Below are 21,291 nucleotides of genomic sequence, written 5' to 3'. Positions count from 1 at the left end.
TACACTCCCTGGTGGCCTCTGTCCTTCCAGCACTTGGCAGAGGCCACCTCCACTGCCAGGCACTTCCTGCCAGTGCCCTGTGTCCCCAGTGGTGAGTGGCCACAGGATGCTTGGGACAGGCCACATCCTGCCTGTTGGGTTGAGCCCTGAGTAAGCCAAGGGCAAGTGCTCTGGGTGTGGGTGCACCTGCAGGATCCTCTGAGGTGGGGGTCCCGCAAGACAGGCAGGGGATCCCTGAGGCAGGCAGGGGTTCCTTGGGGCCAGCAAATGTCCCCATTCCAGGCACAGCTGCCCAGACTCCAAGACTGTGCCAGCTGGTAAGCAGCTCTCAGGAATGAACTGTGGGGCAGAGGGTAGATAGCATAATGGTTATGCAAACAGACTCTCATGCCTGAGGCTCCAAAGTCCCAGGTTCAATCTCCCATACCACCATAAGCCAGAGCTCTGGTTAAAAAAAAAAAGAAAGAAAGAAAGAAATGAACTGTGACCCACAGCTCACTACAGTCGCCCCAGGGTGGCTTGGCTGGAACTACTTTTTACTTTTCCCTTCTTTTCAAGTGTTTATTAGTATGTATTTGATAGATCAGAAGGAAACCGAGAAATCTTCTAAAGAAAAGATGTCAATGAATATTCTAGGGGAGCCAGGTGGGGAGCCAGGTGGTAGCGCAGCGAGTTAAGCGCATATGGAAACACAAGGACCGGCAAAAGGATCCCGGTTCGAGCCCCTGGCTCCCCACCTGCAGGGGAGTTGCTTCACAAGCAGTGAAGCAGGTCTGCAGGTGTCTATCTTTCTCTCCCCCTCTCTGTCTTCCCCTCCTCTCTTGATTTCTCTCTGTCCTATCCAACAACAATAGTAACAAGGATAAACAACAAGGGCAACAAAAGGGAAAAAACAGCCTCCAGGAGCAATGGATTTGGAGCCCCAGCAATAACCCTGGAGGCAAAAAAGAAAAAAAAATTCTGGGATGGGTTCCAGAGGATGGCCAGAAGGAAGCGCTGTGCTTGAAGGGGCTGAGAAGGGCTGGGGCTGACACAAGGAAGAATCTCCTGCCACAAATAGCCAACCAACAGAGAGAGACCCAAGGTAAGCAGAGCTATCACACACAGGCTGTAGGATTCGTCTCTGTTACATGGAGTCCCGGTCACAGTAAACAGTAAATGGTGTGGAATTTTCCAGAACCTTCATGGGTCTGAGCCGTCCCTGAAGGAACCAGGGCCTCACAGTCACCTCAGCATACACCCTCCTCATGGGGGGGGGGTGTCCTAGCTGTGGAGGGCGATTTTTGAAACCCATTGGGAACCGCATTTGGGAAATGTTTCTCAGAGCATCTCCCTGTAAGAAGGAGCCACCTAACACAACAGCCACCCCTCATCCATGGCGCATGTGGGGCCAGGGAGGAAGCTCAGACTTGCATGCCTAAGGGCGCCAGGTTCAAGCCCCAGTATTGAAATGTACCAGAACTGAATGGTTCTCTACTGCCTCTTTCATAAAATATAAAAGAAGGGTTCACCTGGTAGGCTAGCACCTTACTAGGCATGGAACCAAGCAGGGTTGGAACAATCAGGACACCAGAGGAAACTCCACAGGTCGTGGTGTGATGGTGTGCTATATCTCTTTCTCTCTGGCTATACAGCTAGAATAAAAAGGGCAAAGAACTGGCCTGGGAGCAGTGGACTCACCCCAGCATCATTCCATAAAATGAAGCATGAAAAGAAAGGCAGGGAAGTGGAGAAGGCTTGGGAGTGGCTGGGCAGCTTGGGTGTAAGAGATGAGGGGACTAGAGGAAGTGGGGCAAGGATGGGTGAGATAAGAAAAGGCCAGAGAACAAGGCAGGAATCTGTCCTCAGCCCACAGGGGCCAGGAAGGACAGGCTTCCCCGCTCACCCTCTCCAGGGCTGGCCCAGTGCCCTGGCACGCAGGAGCCCTAATGATGGGGCCACTCTCAGGGAAGATGCCCAGACCCAGGGTTAACCCTTCCTTCCTCTCCTAGGCTTCTGTTTGAGGAGCCAGGAGGGTTTGGGGGAATCTTCCTTTTAAAGATGTCTAGATTGTTATGAGAGAGGGAGAGAATCAGAGCATCTCTCTGGCCTCTGTGGTGTCCAAGATGAGACTGAGGGCCCCATTCCTGCAACTCTTGTGCTCCACTGCTTGTGTCAACTCCCTAGCTGCCCCAGAAACTCTTTCCTTTAGGCCCTCAAGTCTGAGAAACATTCTCTAGTTTGAGAAAAAGACTGCCAGAGGCTGGGAGATAGAGCATAATGGTTATGTAAAAAGCCTTTCATGCCTGAGGCACCAAAAGTCCCAGGTTCAACCCCAGCACCATGGTAAACCAGAGCTGAGCAGTGCTCTGGGGAAAAGAAATTGAGGGGACCCGGAGTCAGGGTATCACAGCCGGTTAATCGCACTCTGCGCAAAGCGCAAGGACTGGCATAAGGATCCGGGCTCCCCACCTGCAGGGGAGTCGCTTCACAGGCGGTGAAGCAGGTCTGCAGGTGTCTGTCTTTCTCTCCCCCTCTCTGTCTTCCCCTCCTCTCTCCATTTCTCTCTGTCCTATCCAACAACGACTTACATCAGTAACAACAACAATAACTACAACAACAATAAAAAACAACAAGGGCAACAAAAGGGAAAATAAATAAATATAAATTTTTTTAAAAAAGAAATTAAGGGGGCCAGGTGGTGGCACACCCAGTTAAGTGCGTAACGAATCATAGTGCCCCAGGACCTGGGTTCAAGCCCCTCATACCCACCTGCAGGGGGAAAGCTTCATGAGTGGTGAAGCAGAGCTGCAGGTGTCTCCCTCCCCCTCTGTTTCCCATTCCCTTTCAATGTCTATCTCTATCCAGCAACAAATTAAAAAAAAAAATTAAATGTTTAAATTTTTTTTTTAAGTGCCAGGTGGTCCAGGAGGTGGCGCAGTGGATAAAGCATCGGACTCTCAAGTATGAGGTCCTGAGTTCAGCACATGTACCAGAGTGATGTCTGGCTCTTTCTCTCTCCTCCTATGTTTCTCATTAATAAATAAATAAAATCTTTAAAGAAAAAAGTGCCAGAAAGGACCTGGCAGGTCAGGGAGGGTGCTCAGTGGTGGGAAGAGACCCGGGGCTCTGTGTGGGGTGTGATGCACAGGTGCGCTGTTTCTCTCGCATAAAGGACAAAGGAGGGGGGAAACATGCTACCGTGGTAGGAATAATGAAACAGAGTAGAAAAAAGGAGGGGCCAGGTGGTGGCACACTGGTTAGGTGCACACATTACAGTACACAAGGACCTGGGTTCAAGCCCCTGAAGTTTTCCCCACTTGCAGGGGGAGCTTCACAAGTGGTGAAGCAGGGCTGCAGGTGTCTCTCTGTCTCTCTCCCTCTCTATCTCCCCCACCCCTCTCAATTTCTCTCTGTCTTTACCCAATAATAAAAAAATAAATAAATGAATAATGAAAAGACAAATGTTAATAAAGGAAAAGAAAAAAAGAAAAGGAAAGGGAAGGAGAGAAAAGAAAAGAAAGGAAGAGGAAAGAAAAGAAGAGAAAGGAAAAGAGATGGGCTGGCAGAGGCTGGACAAGGGGAAAGTTCACCAGGGTTATTGCTGGGGCTCAGCGCCCATCTCAGTGCTCCTGGTGGCCATTTTTCTTTTTCTTTTTTCCTTTTTCCTTTCTTTTATTAGCTAGGGACAGAAAGAAATTGAGAAAGAAGGGGAGACAAAGAGGAAGAAAGAGAGACGCTTGTGGCACTACTTCACTATTTGTGAAGCTTCCCTCTGCAGGTGGGGACCAGGGGCAGGTCTTCACACATGCTGACTTGTGTATTTTACCAGTTGCATCACTGCCTGGCCTCAAGAGCTCACTGCCGGGCTGGCGTGAGAACACACACACACACACACACACACACACACACACACACACACACACACACTGTGCACCTGCTTTGCTATACAAGTGATTCAGTTTCAAGCTAGACCAGCACAGTGCTAGAGGAAGCTTTGGTGCTGTAGCGTGTTGCCTTCTCTTCCCTTTCTTTCTGTTTCTACCTAGAAAAATTAAGTCAGCCTGGAGGGAAGCCCAGGTGATGATGAGGAGGAGGATGGTGATGATTGTAAGGAAGGAAGGAAGGAAGAAAAAAATGTTTTCTTATATTTCCTTCATATACATATATATGCTGCCTAATTCAATTTTTTATTCTATTTATTTTATTTAATGAGAGAGAGAGAGACAGAGGGAGGGAGAGAGAGAGACCCCAAAGCACTGCTCAGCTCTGGCTTATGATGGTAAGGGGGAACTGATCCTGGGACACTGAAGCCTTAGGCATGAAGCTCCTTTGCATAACTATTATGCTGTCTCTTCAGTGCACAAAACTTACTTCTTGGGCAGGGATAAATAGCATAATGATTATGCAAAGAGACTTTCATACCTGTGACTCCAAGGTCCCAGGTTCAATTCCCCACACCACCATAAACCAGAACTGAGCAGTCCTCTGGTAAAAAATAAAATAAAATGTACTAAAAAAAACTTACTTCTTTGTTGGGAGATATAGAGCTAGCTCAAAGGTTTATATAACAGACTCTTATGCATAAGATCCAGAGACTCCGGGTTCAATCCTAGTAGCTTATGGCACCACCATAAGCCAGAGCTGAGCAGGGCTCTGGTTAAAAAATCAAAAAATCAATAAATTATCTATGGGACCAGAGAAATATCTCACTGTTTGGGTGCCTGGGCCCCGGCCCTGCCATGTGCACTCCCCTGGTTTGAGCCCTGACATCACATGGGAAATAATATGGTGGCACTGGAGGAAGTTCTCATACTGTCAGTCTGTCCACATCTGTCTGTCTGATTCTCCCTCCACCTGAATGAAAAGATGAGCCCAGAGCAGTAAAACTGTGAAGGCACAAGGCCCAGAGAGGCAATACATTGCAAAAGTGTGTGTGTGTGTGTGTGTGTGTGTGTGTGTGTGTGTGTGTGTGTGTGTGTGTGTGTGTGTGTTTCTTTATTAATGGCTGAAAGAGAGAACCAGAGCATCACTTGGGCATATGTGGTGCCAGGAATTAAACTCAGGACCCCATGTCTGCAAGTCTTGTGCTTTGCCTGCTAGGCTCCCTCCCTGCTACTTCACTCTTGTTCTCAGCTTGGGGCAGAAGTGAGGCCAGCACTAGCCATGGAGGGGACTCCTCTAGGGCCAAGAGAGGCAGGGAGGGCAGGTCATGGCCAGGCTTCGTGTGTTCCCACCGGATGCCAGAGCCAGGGGCCCGGTTTCTGTCTCGGCAGAACTGTGCTATGACCACATCACAGGGGTGCCCTCACCCTTCCTGGGGACGGACTCAGCGGCACCTCCTTGCCCTTCAAAGTGGCTGTCCCTGGGTGTTGGTCCCCTGTCACCTCCTGTGTCTGCAGCACTAGCAGAAGACCCTCTTGGCTTCCCTTCATCACCCTAGGGCTGGGCACAGGGCACTCTGAGGCACTTGACACCCACAGAGCTGCTCCAGCTGGGCCCACGCTCGGTCTTTCATCCTCACACGCTCCAGGCCCTGTGTCTATTGTGTCTGGTGTGGTTCACAAGGGCCCCAGCCCCACGCTGTGAAACAGGCATTACTCACCCCAGTGCAGACTGAGATATCTGAGGTGCTGGTGCCTACAGGTTCAGACTATCCAGGCCCAGGTTCCAAGGAGCAGGGGAGGCAAGAATGATGGGAGCTGAGCTCACATATTGAGCCCCTCAGCTCTGTGAGGGCACCAGGGGCAGAAATGGGCCTGCCGACAACTTAAATCTGAAGGCAGAAGTGACAGTATTGCTCCTGAGTCCTGCATGTGACTTATGGCGGGGGGTGGGGGGGGGTAGGGGGATGAACCAGGCCAGGGGCTTCTGCAAACACAACACCGCCAACGACCCCCCCCCAACCCCCTAGATTTTCTGCATTTACTTGGAGAGAGAGACAGGCAGAGATAAGAGAAGAGAGACATTAAGGCCTGGATACACTGTAACATGTGTGCTCGACCAGTGAACACCTCCCAGCACTGATCTTAAAAACTTCTTTTTATTTATTTATTTATTTATTTGTTTGTTTGTTTATTTATTTATTTTATCAGGTTTTTGGCACCTGTGTGATTCGTGGCAGACACTTGAAATTTCACCTTTTAGGGTCTGGGTGGTGGTTCATCCAGTTAAGCATACATGTTCCCATGCACAGGGACCCAGATTCAAGTCTCCAGTCCCTATCTGCAGGGGGAAACTCTGCGGGTGGTGAAGCAGTGCTGCAGGTGTCTCTATCTCTCTCCCTCTCTATCTCATCCTCCCTTCTTGATTTCTGCTCTCTATCTAATAAGAAAATAATGTATATTAAGTAAATTAAGAAAAACGGAGTTATTTTTTTAGTATCTCTACTTATTTTTTACTTTATTGAATAGAGACAAAAAGTGAGAGGAGAATGGGAGGGAGAGAGACAAAGAGACAACTACAGGCTTGCTTCAATGCTTGTGAAGCATCCCCCCTGCAGGTGGGTACTGGAGGCTTGAACCTGGGTCCTTGTTCATAGGAGCATGTGTACTCAACCAGGTACACCACCACAACAGACAGCAGCAGAGACAGTGGGGAGAGAACCACAGCACTGTGACTCCACTGCATATTATCTCCGCCTCCCCCAGCGCTGTGTAGGGCGTTCCCATGTGGTGCCAGGGAAGGAACCCCGAGCCTCACACGTTTGAGGCAGGTGCTCTACAACTAAGCCAGCTCCCCAGCCCCAGATTGTTTCTGGCATCAAAACAGCCACCTCCGGGGCTGCCTAGAAATGCAAGACCACTTCCCAGACTGGCTGAAGCAGAGCCCACCTTTCCATAAGACCCCCAGACCCAGCACCCAGCCACCTCCTAGCCAGAGAAGGACACTGGGCCAGACCACACCCAGAACAGGTGGCCTTTCTGGAGGCCACCCTGGGGGTGTCCCCAACTGTGCTTATCTGGATGGGTCTCAGCTACCCTAGCTGCCCAGCCCTGCCTCCCTCCTCCCTCTCCCTCCTCTGTGATTTATGGGATATCAGGTCTCACAAGTGCATTACAACTGCTGGCAGGGAGCAGAGCAGAACAGAGCAGGCTGAGAAGGCCCCAGGACAGGATGCAGAGCCCAGACCTTTGGTTCCTAATCCAGCTGCTCAGCCCAGCAGCCCTGGCTCAGTCCCTCTCTCCCTCCCCATCTGGCTCCCAGCTACTGGGCCTCACAGTGGGAGGGGAGCACAAAGGCCTGTCCAGGGCTGACAGGGGACAAAGAGATTGAACTGGATAAGGCTGTGAAGACTCTCCAGCAGAATGGCTGGGAGTGGGGGTGGGGGAATGGCCCCTAGGGCAGAGCTAAGGGGCCAGGGAGGGAGCTGCCACCATCACCTCTGTCTTGCCCAGAGGTTCCAGAATATTCTAGAATGGGGGACAGACAGGCCAGCTCCCACAGACATTCTGGGAACGCTGAGAGTTCCTAAGGGCTCAGGTGTGTATGTGTGTGTGTGTGTGTGTGTGTGTGTGTGTGTGTGTGTGTGGTAACTCCCAGTGTGTAATGTGAGATCTCAGCTCAGGGTACAGGATGGACTTTTTTTTTTTGGGGGGGGGGATGAAAAAGAATAAGACAGGGGGCCCAGGAGGGGAGCACACACTTTTCTGGCAGTAGAGGGAGGAAGATGGGGGTGTTGGTGTACCCCAGCTGTGGGGGCTCCCCTCTGACAAGCTTTTCTGGGAAGAGAACCAAGTTTTTTGCAGGTTGCAGGCCCATTGAGGGTTGGTGGTCAGGGTCTGCCATGTGTAAGGACAGTGTAGAAATAGCACTAACACTGTAATAACCCCTGGGGGGCACACAGATTACCCCCCCCCATGAAAAGGAGGAGCAAGAGAGCAACTTCTTCCTTTCTCTTTTGCCTCCAGGGCTATCACTGGCAGCCATTTTCCCCCCATTTGATAAGACAGAGAGAAGTTGAGAGGGGAAAGGGAGCTAGAGAGGGAGAGAGAAAGAGAGACACCTGCAGACCTGCTTCACCACGTGTAAAGCTTTCCCCCTTCAGGTGGGGAGCCGGGCTCTCCAATCCAGATCCTTGCACTGGTCCTGGTGCTTAGTACTATGTGCACTTAACCCACTGCCCCCAGCCCCCAGGAAAAGTGACTTCTCCATCCAAAGCTACACTTGCCCACAAGGACCCTAATGGGCAGACCCGCTGAAGGAGTCTGGACAGAGGTCACAGGCAGAAGAGGGGCCCCCTGAAGTGACCACACAGCTTTCATGTGAAAGGTCAGGTCGCTCAATGGCTAGAGCACAGGACTTAGCATTCATGAGGTCCCAAGTTCAATTCCCAGCACTGTATATGCCAGAGGTATGTTCTGGCATGCACAGGCTCTCTCATTCTCTCATGCAATAATAAAACAAGATAAGATAAAATAAAATAAAATATAGGGCACCAGATGCACCTGGTTGAGTGTATCTGTTACCATGAACAAGGACCTGAGTTCAAGCCTGCAGTCCCCACCTGCCGCAGGGAAGCTTCATGAGTGGTGAAGCAGGAACGGAGGTGTCTCTCGTTTTTTGCCTTTCTACCTCCCCCCCTCAACTTCTCTGTCTCTATCCATAACTTAGTAAATAAAATATTTATTTTAAAAAGCTTGTCACAAATAAGTACTTAAACTTTCAAGTAAAAATAAAATATAATAAGGCACTGAGTTTGACCCAAATGGAGATGCCTTCTGGATGTCACCTGTGGCCCATAAGCTGTCTTCAGCAAGAGCACGGAGGCCCCTTGTCTAGGTAAAGCTCCTCCCACTCCTGCCTTGCAGACTGCTTCCCTAGCACCTCCTGGGTCTCCTGAGCCAGAGCTCCCTCACCTCCTTCCCTGGTCACTGAATTCACCTGCAAGTTCCTGAAGAACAGAGGTGGGGCACTCTGTAGTGGAACACTTGGTTGTGAAGGGCCCTGGGTTCTGCCCCTGCACTAAAGGCTGGCTGTCCCCCAGGAGGGTAAGGGCAGTGGCCTTGAGGGTAACCCTGGCTCAGACTCCCTGCTTAGAGCCCTGGGCCTGCCCTGCATGCTGTGTGTCTCTGTCCAGAGCATCACACTCTCTGGGCCCCTGGCCTTCCTTTGCCTGGTTGTTGCCAAGATAAAAGAAGGTGTATCAGCTGACCAGCAAGGATCACTTTTTAAGTTTCCTTTTAAAGATTCACTTATTTATTCATGAGACAGAGAAGGCTGGGGGGGGGGGGGAGTGAAAACCAGGGCATCATACCGGCATTTCAGATGTCAGAGACTAAACTCAGGGCTCCTGCTTGAAGGCCTAACTTGATTCACCTGCTACCTCCTGAGCAGGTCTTTTATTTCTTTCTCTCTCTTTATTTTTTCTTCCTTTATTTGTTTTTCTCTCTCTCTCACTTGCTTTCTATTATTCATTCATTTGCTTATTTTTTTGAATAATATCTTTTCTTTTTTTTTTTTTTTTTGGCCTCCAGGGTTATTGCTGGGTCTCAGTGCCCGTGATACGAATCCATTGCTCCTGGAGGATATTTTTCCCTTTTGTTACAGTTGGATAGGACAGAGAGAAATCGAGAGAGGAGGGGAAAAACAGAGTGGGGGAGAGAAAGATAGACACCTGCAGACCTGCTTCACCACTTGCGAAGCGACCCCTGCAGGTGGGGATCTGAGGGCTCGAACCAGGATCCTTTTGCCGGTCCTTGCATTTTCTGCCATGTGTGCTCAACACGCTGCGCTACCGCTCAGTCCCCCATTTGCTTATTTTTTTATTGCCACCAGGGTTATCTCTGGGAATTGGTGCTGGCACTACAAATGGTCCTGGTGGCCACTTTTTTCTTTTTCTTTTACTTGACAGGCCAGAGAGAAATTGAAAGGGAAGGAGGAGATTAGAGGGAGAGAAGAGAGACACCAGCAGCCCTGTTTCATTGCTTGTGAAGCTTTCTCCCTACAGGCGAGGAGGCGGGGCTCCAACCTGTGTCCTTGCATGTGTGTGAGCTCAACAAGGTGCGGCACTGGCCGGCCCCTCTCTCTCTTTCTAAAGATTATGTGAGCCAGTGAAATAGCTCCCTTGCATAGTGCACTGCTCTGTCATGTATGTGAGCCAGGATGCAGCGTGGCTCCCACCACGCTGAAGGAAGCTTTGGTGCTGTGGTGTATCTCTTTCAAAGGAAAATAAATAATAAAAGATGATGAGAGAGAGAGAGAGGGAGAGAGGGAGAGGGAGAAGAGAGTATCACTCAGGGACCTCAACATGCCAGTCCTGTGCTCTAACACTGTTCAAGTTCGGGCTGCCACCCAAGCCCTCAAAGTCCCCGGAAGCAGAGTGCTCTGTCTGAACTTGGATGAGTTCAGGGACTGCTTGGCAAAGGGGAGGGAGCAGGAGGGTGGAGAGGTTGAGCAACCTTTCCAGAACGGAGGAAGCAGGGCCTAGGAGTGGGGGCTGGGCACGAGGACCCCTCTCCACTGATGCCTGTGCTGCACAGCCCTGAGGGGGGCACTAGGGAGGCAGAAGGGTTGCCCACAGAGCTGCTGAAGTGTGTAAGGTGGCCAGGCCTGCCAGGCTGCCTCCACCCCACCTCCCCAGAACCCCACCTCTACCCCCCCACGTCTTCCCTGCCTGCTGATTCCTGTCCTGTATCTCCCCACCCCCACTGTCCCTGCCCGGGCTGGCACCACCTTAACTCCAGCCCCGTGGGGGCCGAGGGTGCCTGCAGCCCCATGACCTGGTTCCTGCTGGGACAGCACACCTGAGTGGGTCACGCGATCTTGGGGACAACCTGAGCCGGTGGTCACTTACTGTTTTCCACATCTCACTTACAGCCCGGCAGCTGGTGTTGGCACTGCAGAAAGGACACCACCACCTCACCAAGGTGCCCTTCCTGAGCCCCCACCCGGGGCCAAGAGCAGGCACTGAGTTTTAGCCCCTTTCCCAGAGTCAGGGCACCCCCCATGGCACTGGGGTATGGGGAGGGATTCTGGGGGGTACTGGGGATGGAGGAAGAAATTAGCCCTAAAGAGGAAACTCAGCCATAAAGACAGCCAGCCCCCCACTGACATCCTGCCACCCCGAGGGCAGGTACCAGGTATGAGGGGGAGGGACTCCTCAGCAGAACTCACAGTGATGGGGTTGGTTGGTGGCACACCTGGTTGAGTGCACATACCACCGTGCGCAAAGATCTGGGTTCAAGGCCTCAGTCCCCACCTGCAGGGAGGAAGCTTCAGGAGTGGTGAAGCAGGAGTGCAGGTCTCTGTGTATCTGTCTGTCTGTCTATCTCCCCCTTCCTTCTTCTTCTTCTTCTTTTTTTTTTTCTTTCTTTCACTGGAGCACTGGAAGCACTGGGAGCACTGTTTACCTCTGGCTTATGGTGATGTGGGAGATCAAACCTGGGACTTTGGAGTCTGGTTTTTTGTTTTTTTTTTTTTGTTTTGTTTTTTTTTTGCCTCCAGGGTTATCACTGGGACTCGGTGCCAGCACTATGAATTATGAATTTACTACTCCCCCCGGCCATTTTTTTCTATTTTATTGGCTAGGACAGAGAGAAACAGAGAGAGGAGGGGAAGACAGAGAGGGGGAGAGAAAGATAGACATCTGCAGACCTGCCTCACCACTTATGAAGTGACTCCCCTGCGGGTGGGGAGCCAGGGGCTCGAACTGTGATCCTTGCTCAGGTCCTTGCGCTTTGTACTATGTGTACTTAACCTAGTGTGCCACTGCCCCATCCCTTTTTTCCATTTTTAAAAAATGAGATAGAACAGAGAGAAATTAAGAGAGGAGGGGAAGACAGAGAAGGGGAAAGAAAGATACCCTTCCTTCTCAATTTCTGTCTGTCTCTATCCAAAGTAAATGAAAAAAAAAAATCCACAGTGACAGGCCTAAGGGAAGGTGATCAGAGATTGGGGGCATAGGAGAAGTTTACCATCAGCCCAGCAAGAGGCAGAGGGAACTAGAGTGACAGAAGAAAACACTGGAACCCGAGAGGCAGCTCCCCGTGTCAGAACACAGGTCTGGCATGCCCCCAGAGGTCCCAAGTTCAATCCTCAGCACCACAATAAGCCAGAGCTGAATGGTGCTCTGGTCTCACCTCCCCCCATCTAAATAAATATTTGTGGGCTGGCAGGTGACTCACCCAGTACACTGCACATGTCACCATGTGCGAGGACTCTGGTTCTAGCCCCGAGCCACCCCAGGGCTCCACCTGCAAGCAGGAAGATCACAAACGGTGGAACCACGCTGCAGTGTCTTTTCTCTCTCTCTCAATCTCTCTCTCTCTTCCCTCTTTCTTTCTCTCTCTCTTTCTCCCTCTATCTCTAACCCTCCACTTAAAGGAAAGAAATGGCTGCCAGAAGTGGTGGAGTTGTGCAGGTCCTGAGCCCCATTGATAACCCTGGAGGCAAATAATAACCACCACCCCTATCTTCTGCACAGCAGATAAAGCATTAGACTCTTAAGGATGAGGTCCCGAGTTCAATCCCAAGGAGCAGCACATGTGCCATAGTGATGTCTGGTTCTCTTTCTCTCACTCTCTCTCTCATTAATTAATTAGTTAATGCTTTTTAATTTTTTGATATTTATTTATTTCCTTTTGTTGCCCTTGTTTTATTGTTGCAGTTATTACTGTTGTTGATGATGTTGTTGGATAGGACAGAGAGAAATGGAGAGAGGAGGGAAAGACAGAGAGGGGGAGAGAAAGACACCTGCAGACCTGCTTCACTGCCTGTGAAGCGACTCCCCTGCAGGTGGGAAGTCGGGGGCTCGAATCCAGATCCTTACGCTGGTCCTTGCGGTTTGCGCCACATGCGCTTAACCTGCTGCGCTACCGCCCAACTCCCAGTTAATGCTTTCAAACAGTGATAGTGAAAGCCAGGTGTACAAATGTCTCTGGATGTTTGGGCCCCCACAGGAGCACTCCCTTCCAGGATTCAGGACCAAGATCCCATTGCATTCGATTCACTAATAAATAAACTTTAAGGAAAAAAGAAAAGAAAAATAAATAAATAAAGAGGGTGACAGAGAGATGGGGAACTAGGACACTGTGCCCCCTCCTGTGACCAGGAAAACCAGCAGAGCTGAAAACACCCGAGAAACAGCTCCCAGCCTCCTGGTCTTTGGGCTGGAGATACCCCCAAAAAAGAATTCAGCTTGGGTTCAGGCTGAATTCCCCCCGACTCCAATTTAAGTCAGCCCTGGGTTCTGTTGCCCCGACATTTGAGTCTGCACAGCCAGTGCAAGGGAATGGGGGGGGGGGCTGGAATCTGCAGAGTCCAAAGCCCTTGGGGACATATTTCTCTTATAATTGCAATTTCACCACTCCCAGGCCGATATTTAATTCTTTTTAAAAAAAATATTTATTCCCTTTTGTTGCCCTTGCTGTTTTATTGTTGTAGTTATTATTGTTGTTGTTATTGCTGTCGTTGTTGTTGGATAGGACAGAGAGAAATGGAGAGAGAAGGGGAAGACAGAGAGGTGGAGAAAAAGATAGTCACCTGCAGACCTGCTTCACCACTTGTGAAGCGACTCCCCTGCAGGTGGGGAGCTGGGGGCTCGAACTGGGATCCTTACGCCAGTCTTTGCGCCTCGCACCACCTGCGCTTAACCTGCTGCGCTACCGCCCAACTCCCAATATTTAATTCTTTTTCAAATGTAAGATAGAGGCAGATAGAGACAAAGAGACAGAGAAACACCATGACCCTGGAGTTTCCCCTAGAGCTCTGTCACTTCCAAGTGGTGCTGGGGCTTGAACCCAAACTGCACAAATGGCAAAGCATGTGTCCTGGGTGAGCTATCTTCCAGACCCTAGATTTTGCTTTTATTTTATTCACATTTTTAACATATGCTATTAATTTATTGATTTTGGGTAGTAACAGAGGGAAATTGAGAGGGAAGCTTTCCCCTTGCAGTGGGAACTAGGGGCACACAGCATCTCAGGCTTGCAAGCCCTGTGCTCAGGGGAGGAGCCAACAAATGAATCTTCTTTATTTATTTACTTATTTTTTTAAAATATATATATTTTAAATTTCTGTTTTCTTATTCGTTCTTTTATTTTATTTTATTTTTTACCAGAGCACTGCTCAGCTCTGGCTTATAACAGTGCAGGGGATTGAACCTGGGACTTCAGAGCCTCAGGCATGAGAGTGTGTTTACATTACCATTATGCTATCTACCCCTACCCTATTTTTTAAAAATATTTTTTAAATGTTTATTTTAAATATTTATTTATTCCCTTTTGTTGCCCTTGTTTTATTGTTGTAGTTATTATTGTTGTTATTGTTGTTGCCCTTGTTTTATTGTTGTAGTTATTATTGTTGTTATTGTTGTTGGATAGGACAGAGAGAAATGGAGAGAGGAGGGGAAGACAGAGAAGGAGAGAGAAAGACAGACACCTGCAGACCTGCTTCACCGCCTGTGAAGCAACTCCCTGCAGGTGGGGAGCCAAGGCTCAAACCGGGATCCTTATGCCGGTCCTTGCGCTTTGCACCACCTGCGCTTAACCTGCTGCACTACAGCCTGACTCCCTATTTACTTATTTTTGCCAGAGCACTGCTCAGCTTTGGCTTATGGTGGTGTGGGGGATTGAATCTGAGACATGGGAGCCTCAGGCATGAGAGTCAGTTTGCATAACCATTATGCTATCTCCCCCACCCCCAACAAATGAATCTTTAGAGTCAAATTCACTGCAAAGATCCAGATGCCCAATGTACCCTCCCTCACCGTGGTCTACCCCCAAAGCTTCTTTCTGAAACTCCTTCAGCTCTGGCCCACACCCCTCCCTCCCCCAAGAGTAGGCAGGAGTGAAGAGTTAGGGGGTGGGGACAGAAGCCAGAGCTTCCTAGAGTTTAGGGGTGAGGCAAGTGGGTGTTGGCTGGGCCTCTGTGACACCCTTGTCATTTCAGAATTTTCACCAAAAAATAAAGAAAAGAACAAACAAGAGGAGAGGAGAGGAGAGGAGAGGAGCGGAGCGGAGCGGAGAGGAGAGGAGAGGAGAGGAGAGGAGAGGAGAGGAGAGGAGAGGAGAGGAGAGGAGAGGAGAGGAGAGGAAGAAGAGATGAGAAGAGGACAGGCTTCCCACCCTCTCTTTGCAGGGCTGAAAGGCAGGGTAGAGGAGCTGCAGAGACAATGGGATGGGGTTCCTGCCCTGCGCACCCCTTCCCTGGACAGAGGCCCATCCAGGGTGAGGACGCTCAAGCTTTTCTAGCCCTTCCCCACACACACACCAGCTGGAGTAACCGCCCTGGATGCCAGCAGGGGCTCCCCTGGCAGCAGAGGGGGGCTCTGGCTCCAGCTCAGCCTGGGCTCCCCCTTTCCTCTTCAGCCCACTCTGGGGGAACCAGACTCCTTTGTGCTCAGGCCTAAAGCAGACTAAGCTCAATGGACCCCCCCCTCACATACACACACATTTACTCACAGGCTGGGGGGACCTGGTTCTATGAACACCCCCCCCTCCAGTGTAAGAAATCCCTGGCAGAGAGCTAGAGTGAGAGAAGGGCTGAAAGGATCAAAGCCCATTTGTGCTTTGTCCCAGGCCAGCTCAGCTCCAAATGACTTTGGGGGCAGCCTGGGAGGAGCCTTCTGTGGGGGGAGCAGCTGGCATCACTCAGGGGCCCACATTCCTCAGCCCACAGCCTACAGGGCTCCCTATTCCCAGCCCCAGAGGGCAGAGGAGACAGTCTGGGAGGGGCAGCAGGGACAGGACTGAGGAGCCCCCACCCCCAACACAGGGCCACCAGCAGCTCTGAATGTGACCTGGTTTGGACATGGGGTCTCCTGCAGGTGCCATCCACTGACCTGAGGTCACCCTGAATTAGGGCGGGCCCCACACACATGAGAGGTGTCTTTAGAAAGGGGCCCTGTGGCCAGGGACACAGCTCAGCCTGTTAGGGCTCTGCCTGGACTGGCTGAGGCCACAGGTTCAATCCCAGGCTCCACCACTGGGCTCCAGAGGCGACAATGCTCCCCCCTCCCCCATCTCATTATAAAAATAACAAGTAAATAGCTAGAAAGAGGAGGAACAAGGAGGAATGGGGAGAAGGAGAGGAGGAGAAGGCAGGTGCAATGGTTGGGTGCAATGGTGCAGGACTTGCAAACATGAGGTCCCAGGTTCAATTCCAGCAACATGACTGTTGCTCTGGCAATCCTCATGAAATGAATTTTTCAAATAAATCTTTATTTAAACTTGTTTATTTAGGCAACTCACAAGGTCTGAGCTTGAATGCAAGCAGAGTGCCATAGCACCTGAGGAAGCTCTGGGAGTGCCCCCCTTCAATAAGAAAAAGTCAGGGGGTCAGGCGGCAGTGCAGTGGGTTAAGCGCAGGTGGTGCAAAGCGCAAGGACTGGCATAAGGATCCCGGTTCGAGCCTCTGGCTCCCCACCTGCAGGGGAGTCGCTTCACAGGCGGTGAAGCAGGTCTGCAGGTATCTGTCTTTCTCTCCCCCTCTCTGTCTTCCCCTCCTCTCTCCATTTCTCTCTGTCCTATCCAACAACAACAACAACACTAGTAATAATCACACATACACACACACACACACACACACAAAAAAAAAAAAAAAAAAAAAACCCAGGACAACAAAAGGGAAAAAAATAGCCTCTAGGAGCAGTGGATTAGAGCCCCAGCAATAACCCTGGAGGCAGAAAAAAAAAAAGTCACATAGAGCAGTGAAATTAGCCCCTACCTCCACAAAAGAAAGAGGGAAAAGTAAAAAAGAAAAAAGCAAAGAAGGCCACGTGAATACACACACACAGAGAGATAGACACACAGACATAGGCACAGCCACACCACTCTGGAGGCTGAGGCCACCGGTCAGAGAAGCCCCTAGAAGCCAGCAGAGGCCAGGAAGGATCCTCCCAGCCTGACTCCCACCTGCAGGGCATGACAGAGCCCAACCACCAGGGCTGTTGCAGGCTCCAGGCCCCAGGTCCATCCCTGGCGTAGGGTGTACTGTACTTGATGTCTGTTCTCTCACTCCCTCATCCATAATTGAATCTTTGAAAAATTGTTTCTTCAAAATTGAGCTTTGTGGTGGGAAGGGAGTCACCCCACAAAAACTAGCTGCTGTGTTTTTTTTAGTATTTATTTATTTTTATATTTTATTTATTTATTCCTTTTTGTTGTCCTTGTTTTATTGTTGTAGTTATTATTGATGTCGTTGTTGGATAGGACAGAGACAAATGGAGAGAGATGGGGAAGACAGGGGGAGAGAAAGATAGACACCTGCGGACCTGCTTCACCAGCTGTGAAGTGACTCCCCTGCAGGTGGGGAGCCGGGGCTCGAACCCTGATCCTTACACTGGTCCTTGCGCTTTGTGCCACCAGTGCTTAACCTGCTGCACTACCACCCAACTCCCTATTTATTTTCCCTTTTGTTGCCCTTGTTTTTTATTATTGTTGTTGTTATTGATGTCGTCATTGTTGGATAGGACAGAGAGAAATGGAGAGAGGAGGGGAAGACAGAGAGGGGGAGAGAAAGACAGATACCTGCTGACCTGTTTCACCGCCTGTGAAGCGACTCCCCTGCAGGTGGGGAGTTGGGGGCTTGAACTGGGATCCTCATGCTGGTCCTTGTGCTTTGTGCCATGTGCGCTTAACTCACTGCGCTGCCGCCCGACTCCCTTTTTTTAAAAAAAATTTTTATTTATTAATGAGAAACATAAGAAGAGGGAGAAAGAGCCAGACATCTCTCTGGTACATGTGCTGCCAGGGATTGAACTCAGGACCTCATGCTTGACATTCCAATGCTTTATCCACTGCACCACCTCCCAGACCACATGCAGCTATGTTTTTTTCTTCTTTTTTTTTTTTTATTAATTCCCTTTTGTTGCCCTTTTTTTTTTTTATTGTTGTAGTTATTATTGTTGTTGGATAGGACAGAGAGAAATGGAAAGAGGAGGGGAAGACAGAGAGGGGGAGAGAAAGATAGACACCTGCAGACCTGCTTCACTGCTTGTGAAGCAACTCCCCTGCAGGTGGGGAGCCAGGGGCTCGAACCAGGATCCTTACCCCGGTCCTTGTCCTTTGCACCACCAAGCTTAACCCGCTGCACTACCGCCCGACTCCCGCTGCTATGTTTTTAAACACATCTTTATAGTTTTTTCTTTAAGCAGAAGAACCAAAGCAAAAAAGAGCAAGGCTGACAGGACCTGGCTGGAGTTGTGGGCAGAAGCCTGGTGACTTCTGGAGGGGGTGCTCTCTGGGCAGGAAAGGGGGTGGTCCTGGGCAGGGAGGGGACAGGGAGCCACAGGCTTGCAAGGCCTGCCTAGAGGACTCAACAGAACAGATTAGACGCTGGAAGGAGTTTGAGATGCAGGCCCACAGCCAGGTCCCAGGGTGGGGTGGGGAGGGTCATTCAGGGCTTCCCACTTCACCAGTGCAACCCCCAAGTCCAGCCCCCCAGTAGGGTGGAGCTGAGTTCACTGCCAATCACAACCCACAGTTCCCCCTGGCACACGTACTGGTTTGGAGCCCGTAAGAAACAATAGCAGAACTACAAAAGAGACAGGGAGGAGGGGAGGGAGGGGGAGAGAGAAAGACAGAGAGAATAAGGCCCTTGCTGTGGGTGTTCCTCATTGGACTATGGAGCTGCTGTGACACACCACCAGCAGCAGGCAGGAGCCACCTGGAGACAACAGGAAGCTAGTTTCAGGAAAAGAGAAGCTAAGCATCGAGAGCATCATCTGAGCCCCTGGATCCAGCTGTACCTGACACCCACCTGCCGGGGTGTGTAGTCTCCTGAGCCCAACACTGGTGTTTGGTTGTGCCACTTATGACTGAAAGTGACATCAAGCATGACCAGGAGTTCTGCCACAGTCACTCTGGAAAAACAAGCCCTAGCACAGCGTGGGCTGCAAGCTCTGTGGGGAGCCCAGGCCACACTCCCCCAACCCCACCCCAGACGGACCCTGGCCACCATTTCCTCATTGATGCCACCTTCTTGGCCTCCTCAGAGTGACTGCATATATGTCTTCATGTGGACAGTAACTCACAAACGCCATGTTTTATTTTATTTTATTTATTTATTTATTTATTTTTTTTACCAGAGCACTGCTTAGCTCTGGCTTGTGGTGGTGCAGGGGATTGAACCTGGGACTTTGGAGCCTCAGGCATGAGAATCACTTTGCATAACCATTATGCTATCTACCCCTGCCCCGCCACGTTTTATTTTAAGATAAATTAATTTTTTAAGAATTTATTTATTTATTCATGAGAAAGATAGGAGAAGCGAGAGAAAGAACCAGACATCACTCTGGTACATGTGCTGCTGGGGATTGAACTCGGGACCTCATGCTTGAGAATTCAGTGCTTTATCCATTGTGCCACCTCCCAGACCACGATAAGTTAATTTTTTATTTTATTTTATTTATTTATTCCCTTTTGTTGCCCTTGTTGCTTTATTGTTGTAGTTATTATTGTTGTTGTTGTTGGATAGGACAGAGAGAAATGGAGAGAGGAGGGAAAGACAGAGAGGAGGAGAGAAAGATAGACACCTGCAGACCTGCTTCACCACCTGTGAAGCGACTCCCCTGCAGGTGGGGAGCCGGGGTTAGAACCGGGATCCTTATGCCAGTCCTTGTGCTTTGCGCCACCTGCGCTTAACCCGCTGCGCTACAGCCCGACTCCCCGATAAGTTAATTTTTTAAAGATTTACTTATTTCATATGAAAGAGAAATAGAGAGGAGGGGTGGGGGAGATAGCATAATGGTTATACAAACCAACTCTCATGCCTGAGGCTCCCAGGTCCCAGGTTCAACCCCCCACACCAACATAAACCAGAGCTGAGCAGAGCTCTGGCAAAAAAGGAGGAAGCTGGAGCACCACTGGGAGCCTCAGACATACAAATCCTGGGCTGTTCCCTAGCTGCACTCTGCCAGATTGTCTTGTAGGAAACAGACAAAACATGTAGCTTGCAGATAGGCAGGTGGTGCTGTGGTTAGAACAAGCAACTTGCAGGCATGAGATTCTGAGTGTGATTCCCTGCACTGTATCCCCTCCCCCCACATTGTCTCTCTACCTCATTCACTCAATCAGAAACTAACAAATCTTTAAAACAAAAAAGAGACCTGCATGGCCAGTGAAATAGCTCGCCTCGATAGTTGGCTGTTTTGTCATGTGCTTGACCAGGGTTGAGCCCAGCCCCCACTGCACTGAAGAAAGCTTCGGTGCTGTGACCCCTCCCCCATTGCTATAAGCAAAACCTATAGCTGGAGAGGCGACTCTGCTCAGTAGGCAGAGCAAAGGACTTGCACCGGATCCTCAGGCCGGTCCTTCCACGTGTGCTTAACCTGCTGTGCTACCGCCTGACTCCCTGTCACTTCTTTTTGTCCCACTTCAGCCTTCCTGCAAGGTCCAAACCAGCCACCCCACCCCCACTTCCCAGGTGTGAGCCCAGGGGCAGGAGACCAGGGTGATAGGCACAGCTGATTGGGCAGGAGTTGGGTGGGGCTCAGTGTGTGCGCGTGCGTGCGTGCGTGTGCACGTGTGTGTGGAGGGGGGGAGGTTAGCTCATGCCAGTGGGTTTGCAGAGCCCAGAGGTGCCCTGCCTGGCTGGGTCTGTGCGTCCGGGGGCCTTCTTCCAGCCTTGGTCCTCTGCTGGGTCTAATATTAATAGCTCAGGAGTTCATGGGTGCAGAACACTCCTTATAACACTCCATGGCCTTAAAAGGCAGGATGAGAGCTGTCCCCATGCTTCAGATGGGGAAACTGAGACTCGGGAGCCATCAGGAAAGATTCTGGGGGGCTCTGGAGCATCCAGATCCCTGGGATCCCTTCCAGCAGGTCTTTCCTCTTTTCTTTTCAAAGAGAAAAGGCGGAGCTGCAGGGCTGGCTGAGTGGGTTCCTAGAAGGCAGGCTCAGGGAATCCGGGCGGTAGTGCATCGGGTTAAGTGCAGGTGGCGCAAAGCTCAAGGCCCAGCGGTCCTGGTTCGAGCCCCCGGCTCCCCACCTGCAGGGGAGTCGATTCACAAGCGGTGAAGCAGGTCTACAGGTGTCTATCTTTCTCTCCCCCCTCTGTCTTCCTTCCCCTCCTCTCTCCATTTCTCTCTGTCCTATCCAACAACGACGACATCAATAACAACAATAAAATAAGGGCAACGAAAGGGAATATATATAAAAAGAAGGCAGGCTCCATAGCAAATGGGAGGGGGACCTCGGGGCGGGGGAGGGCCCCCAGTTGTGGACTCAGACCCCCCTTCCCCCTCAGGGCGCTAAGACTCCCGCTCCGGCTAGCCCAGCTCTACTGTGACACCTCACTCTCTGCGGTAGCATCCAAGGCACACCGAATGGGGGTGCTCAGCGCACCCTAGGGTCCCTTACCCAGGCAGGGCCG

At 50.6% G+C, this 21,291-nt stretch overlaps 1 protein-coding gene across 1 annotated transcript in view; it reads right to left on the bottom strand.

Annotated features, from left to right (window-relative positions):
- The window catches only part of EFHD1 (EF-hand domain family member D1), a 42,545-nt gene that overhangs the window by 20,323 nt on the left and 931 nt on the right, over positions 1 to 21,291 (bottom strand). The window lies entirely within an intron of this gene.

Source organism: Erinaceus europaeus, chromosome 7 (assembly GCF_950295315.1).
Source record: "Erinaceus europaeus chromosome 7, mEriEur2.1, whole genome shotgun sequence".
Lineage (NCBI taxonomy): Eukaryota > Metazoa > Chordata > Mammalia > Eulipotyphla > Erinaceidae > Erinaceus > Erinaceus europaeus.
Note: the sequence above shows the minus strand (reverse complement) of the source record. Positions and strands in the feature narration are given on the sequence as shown.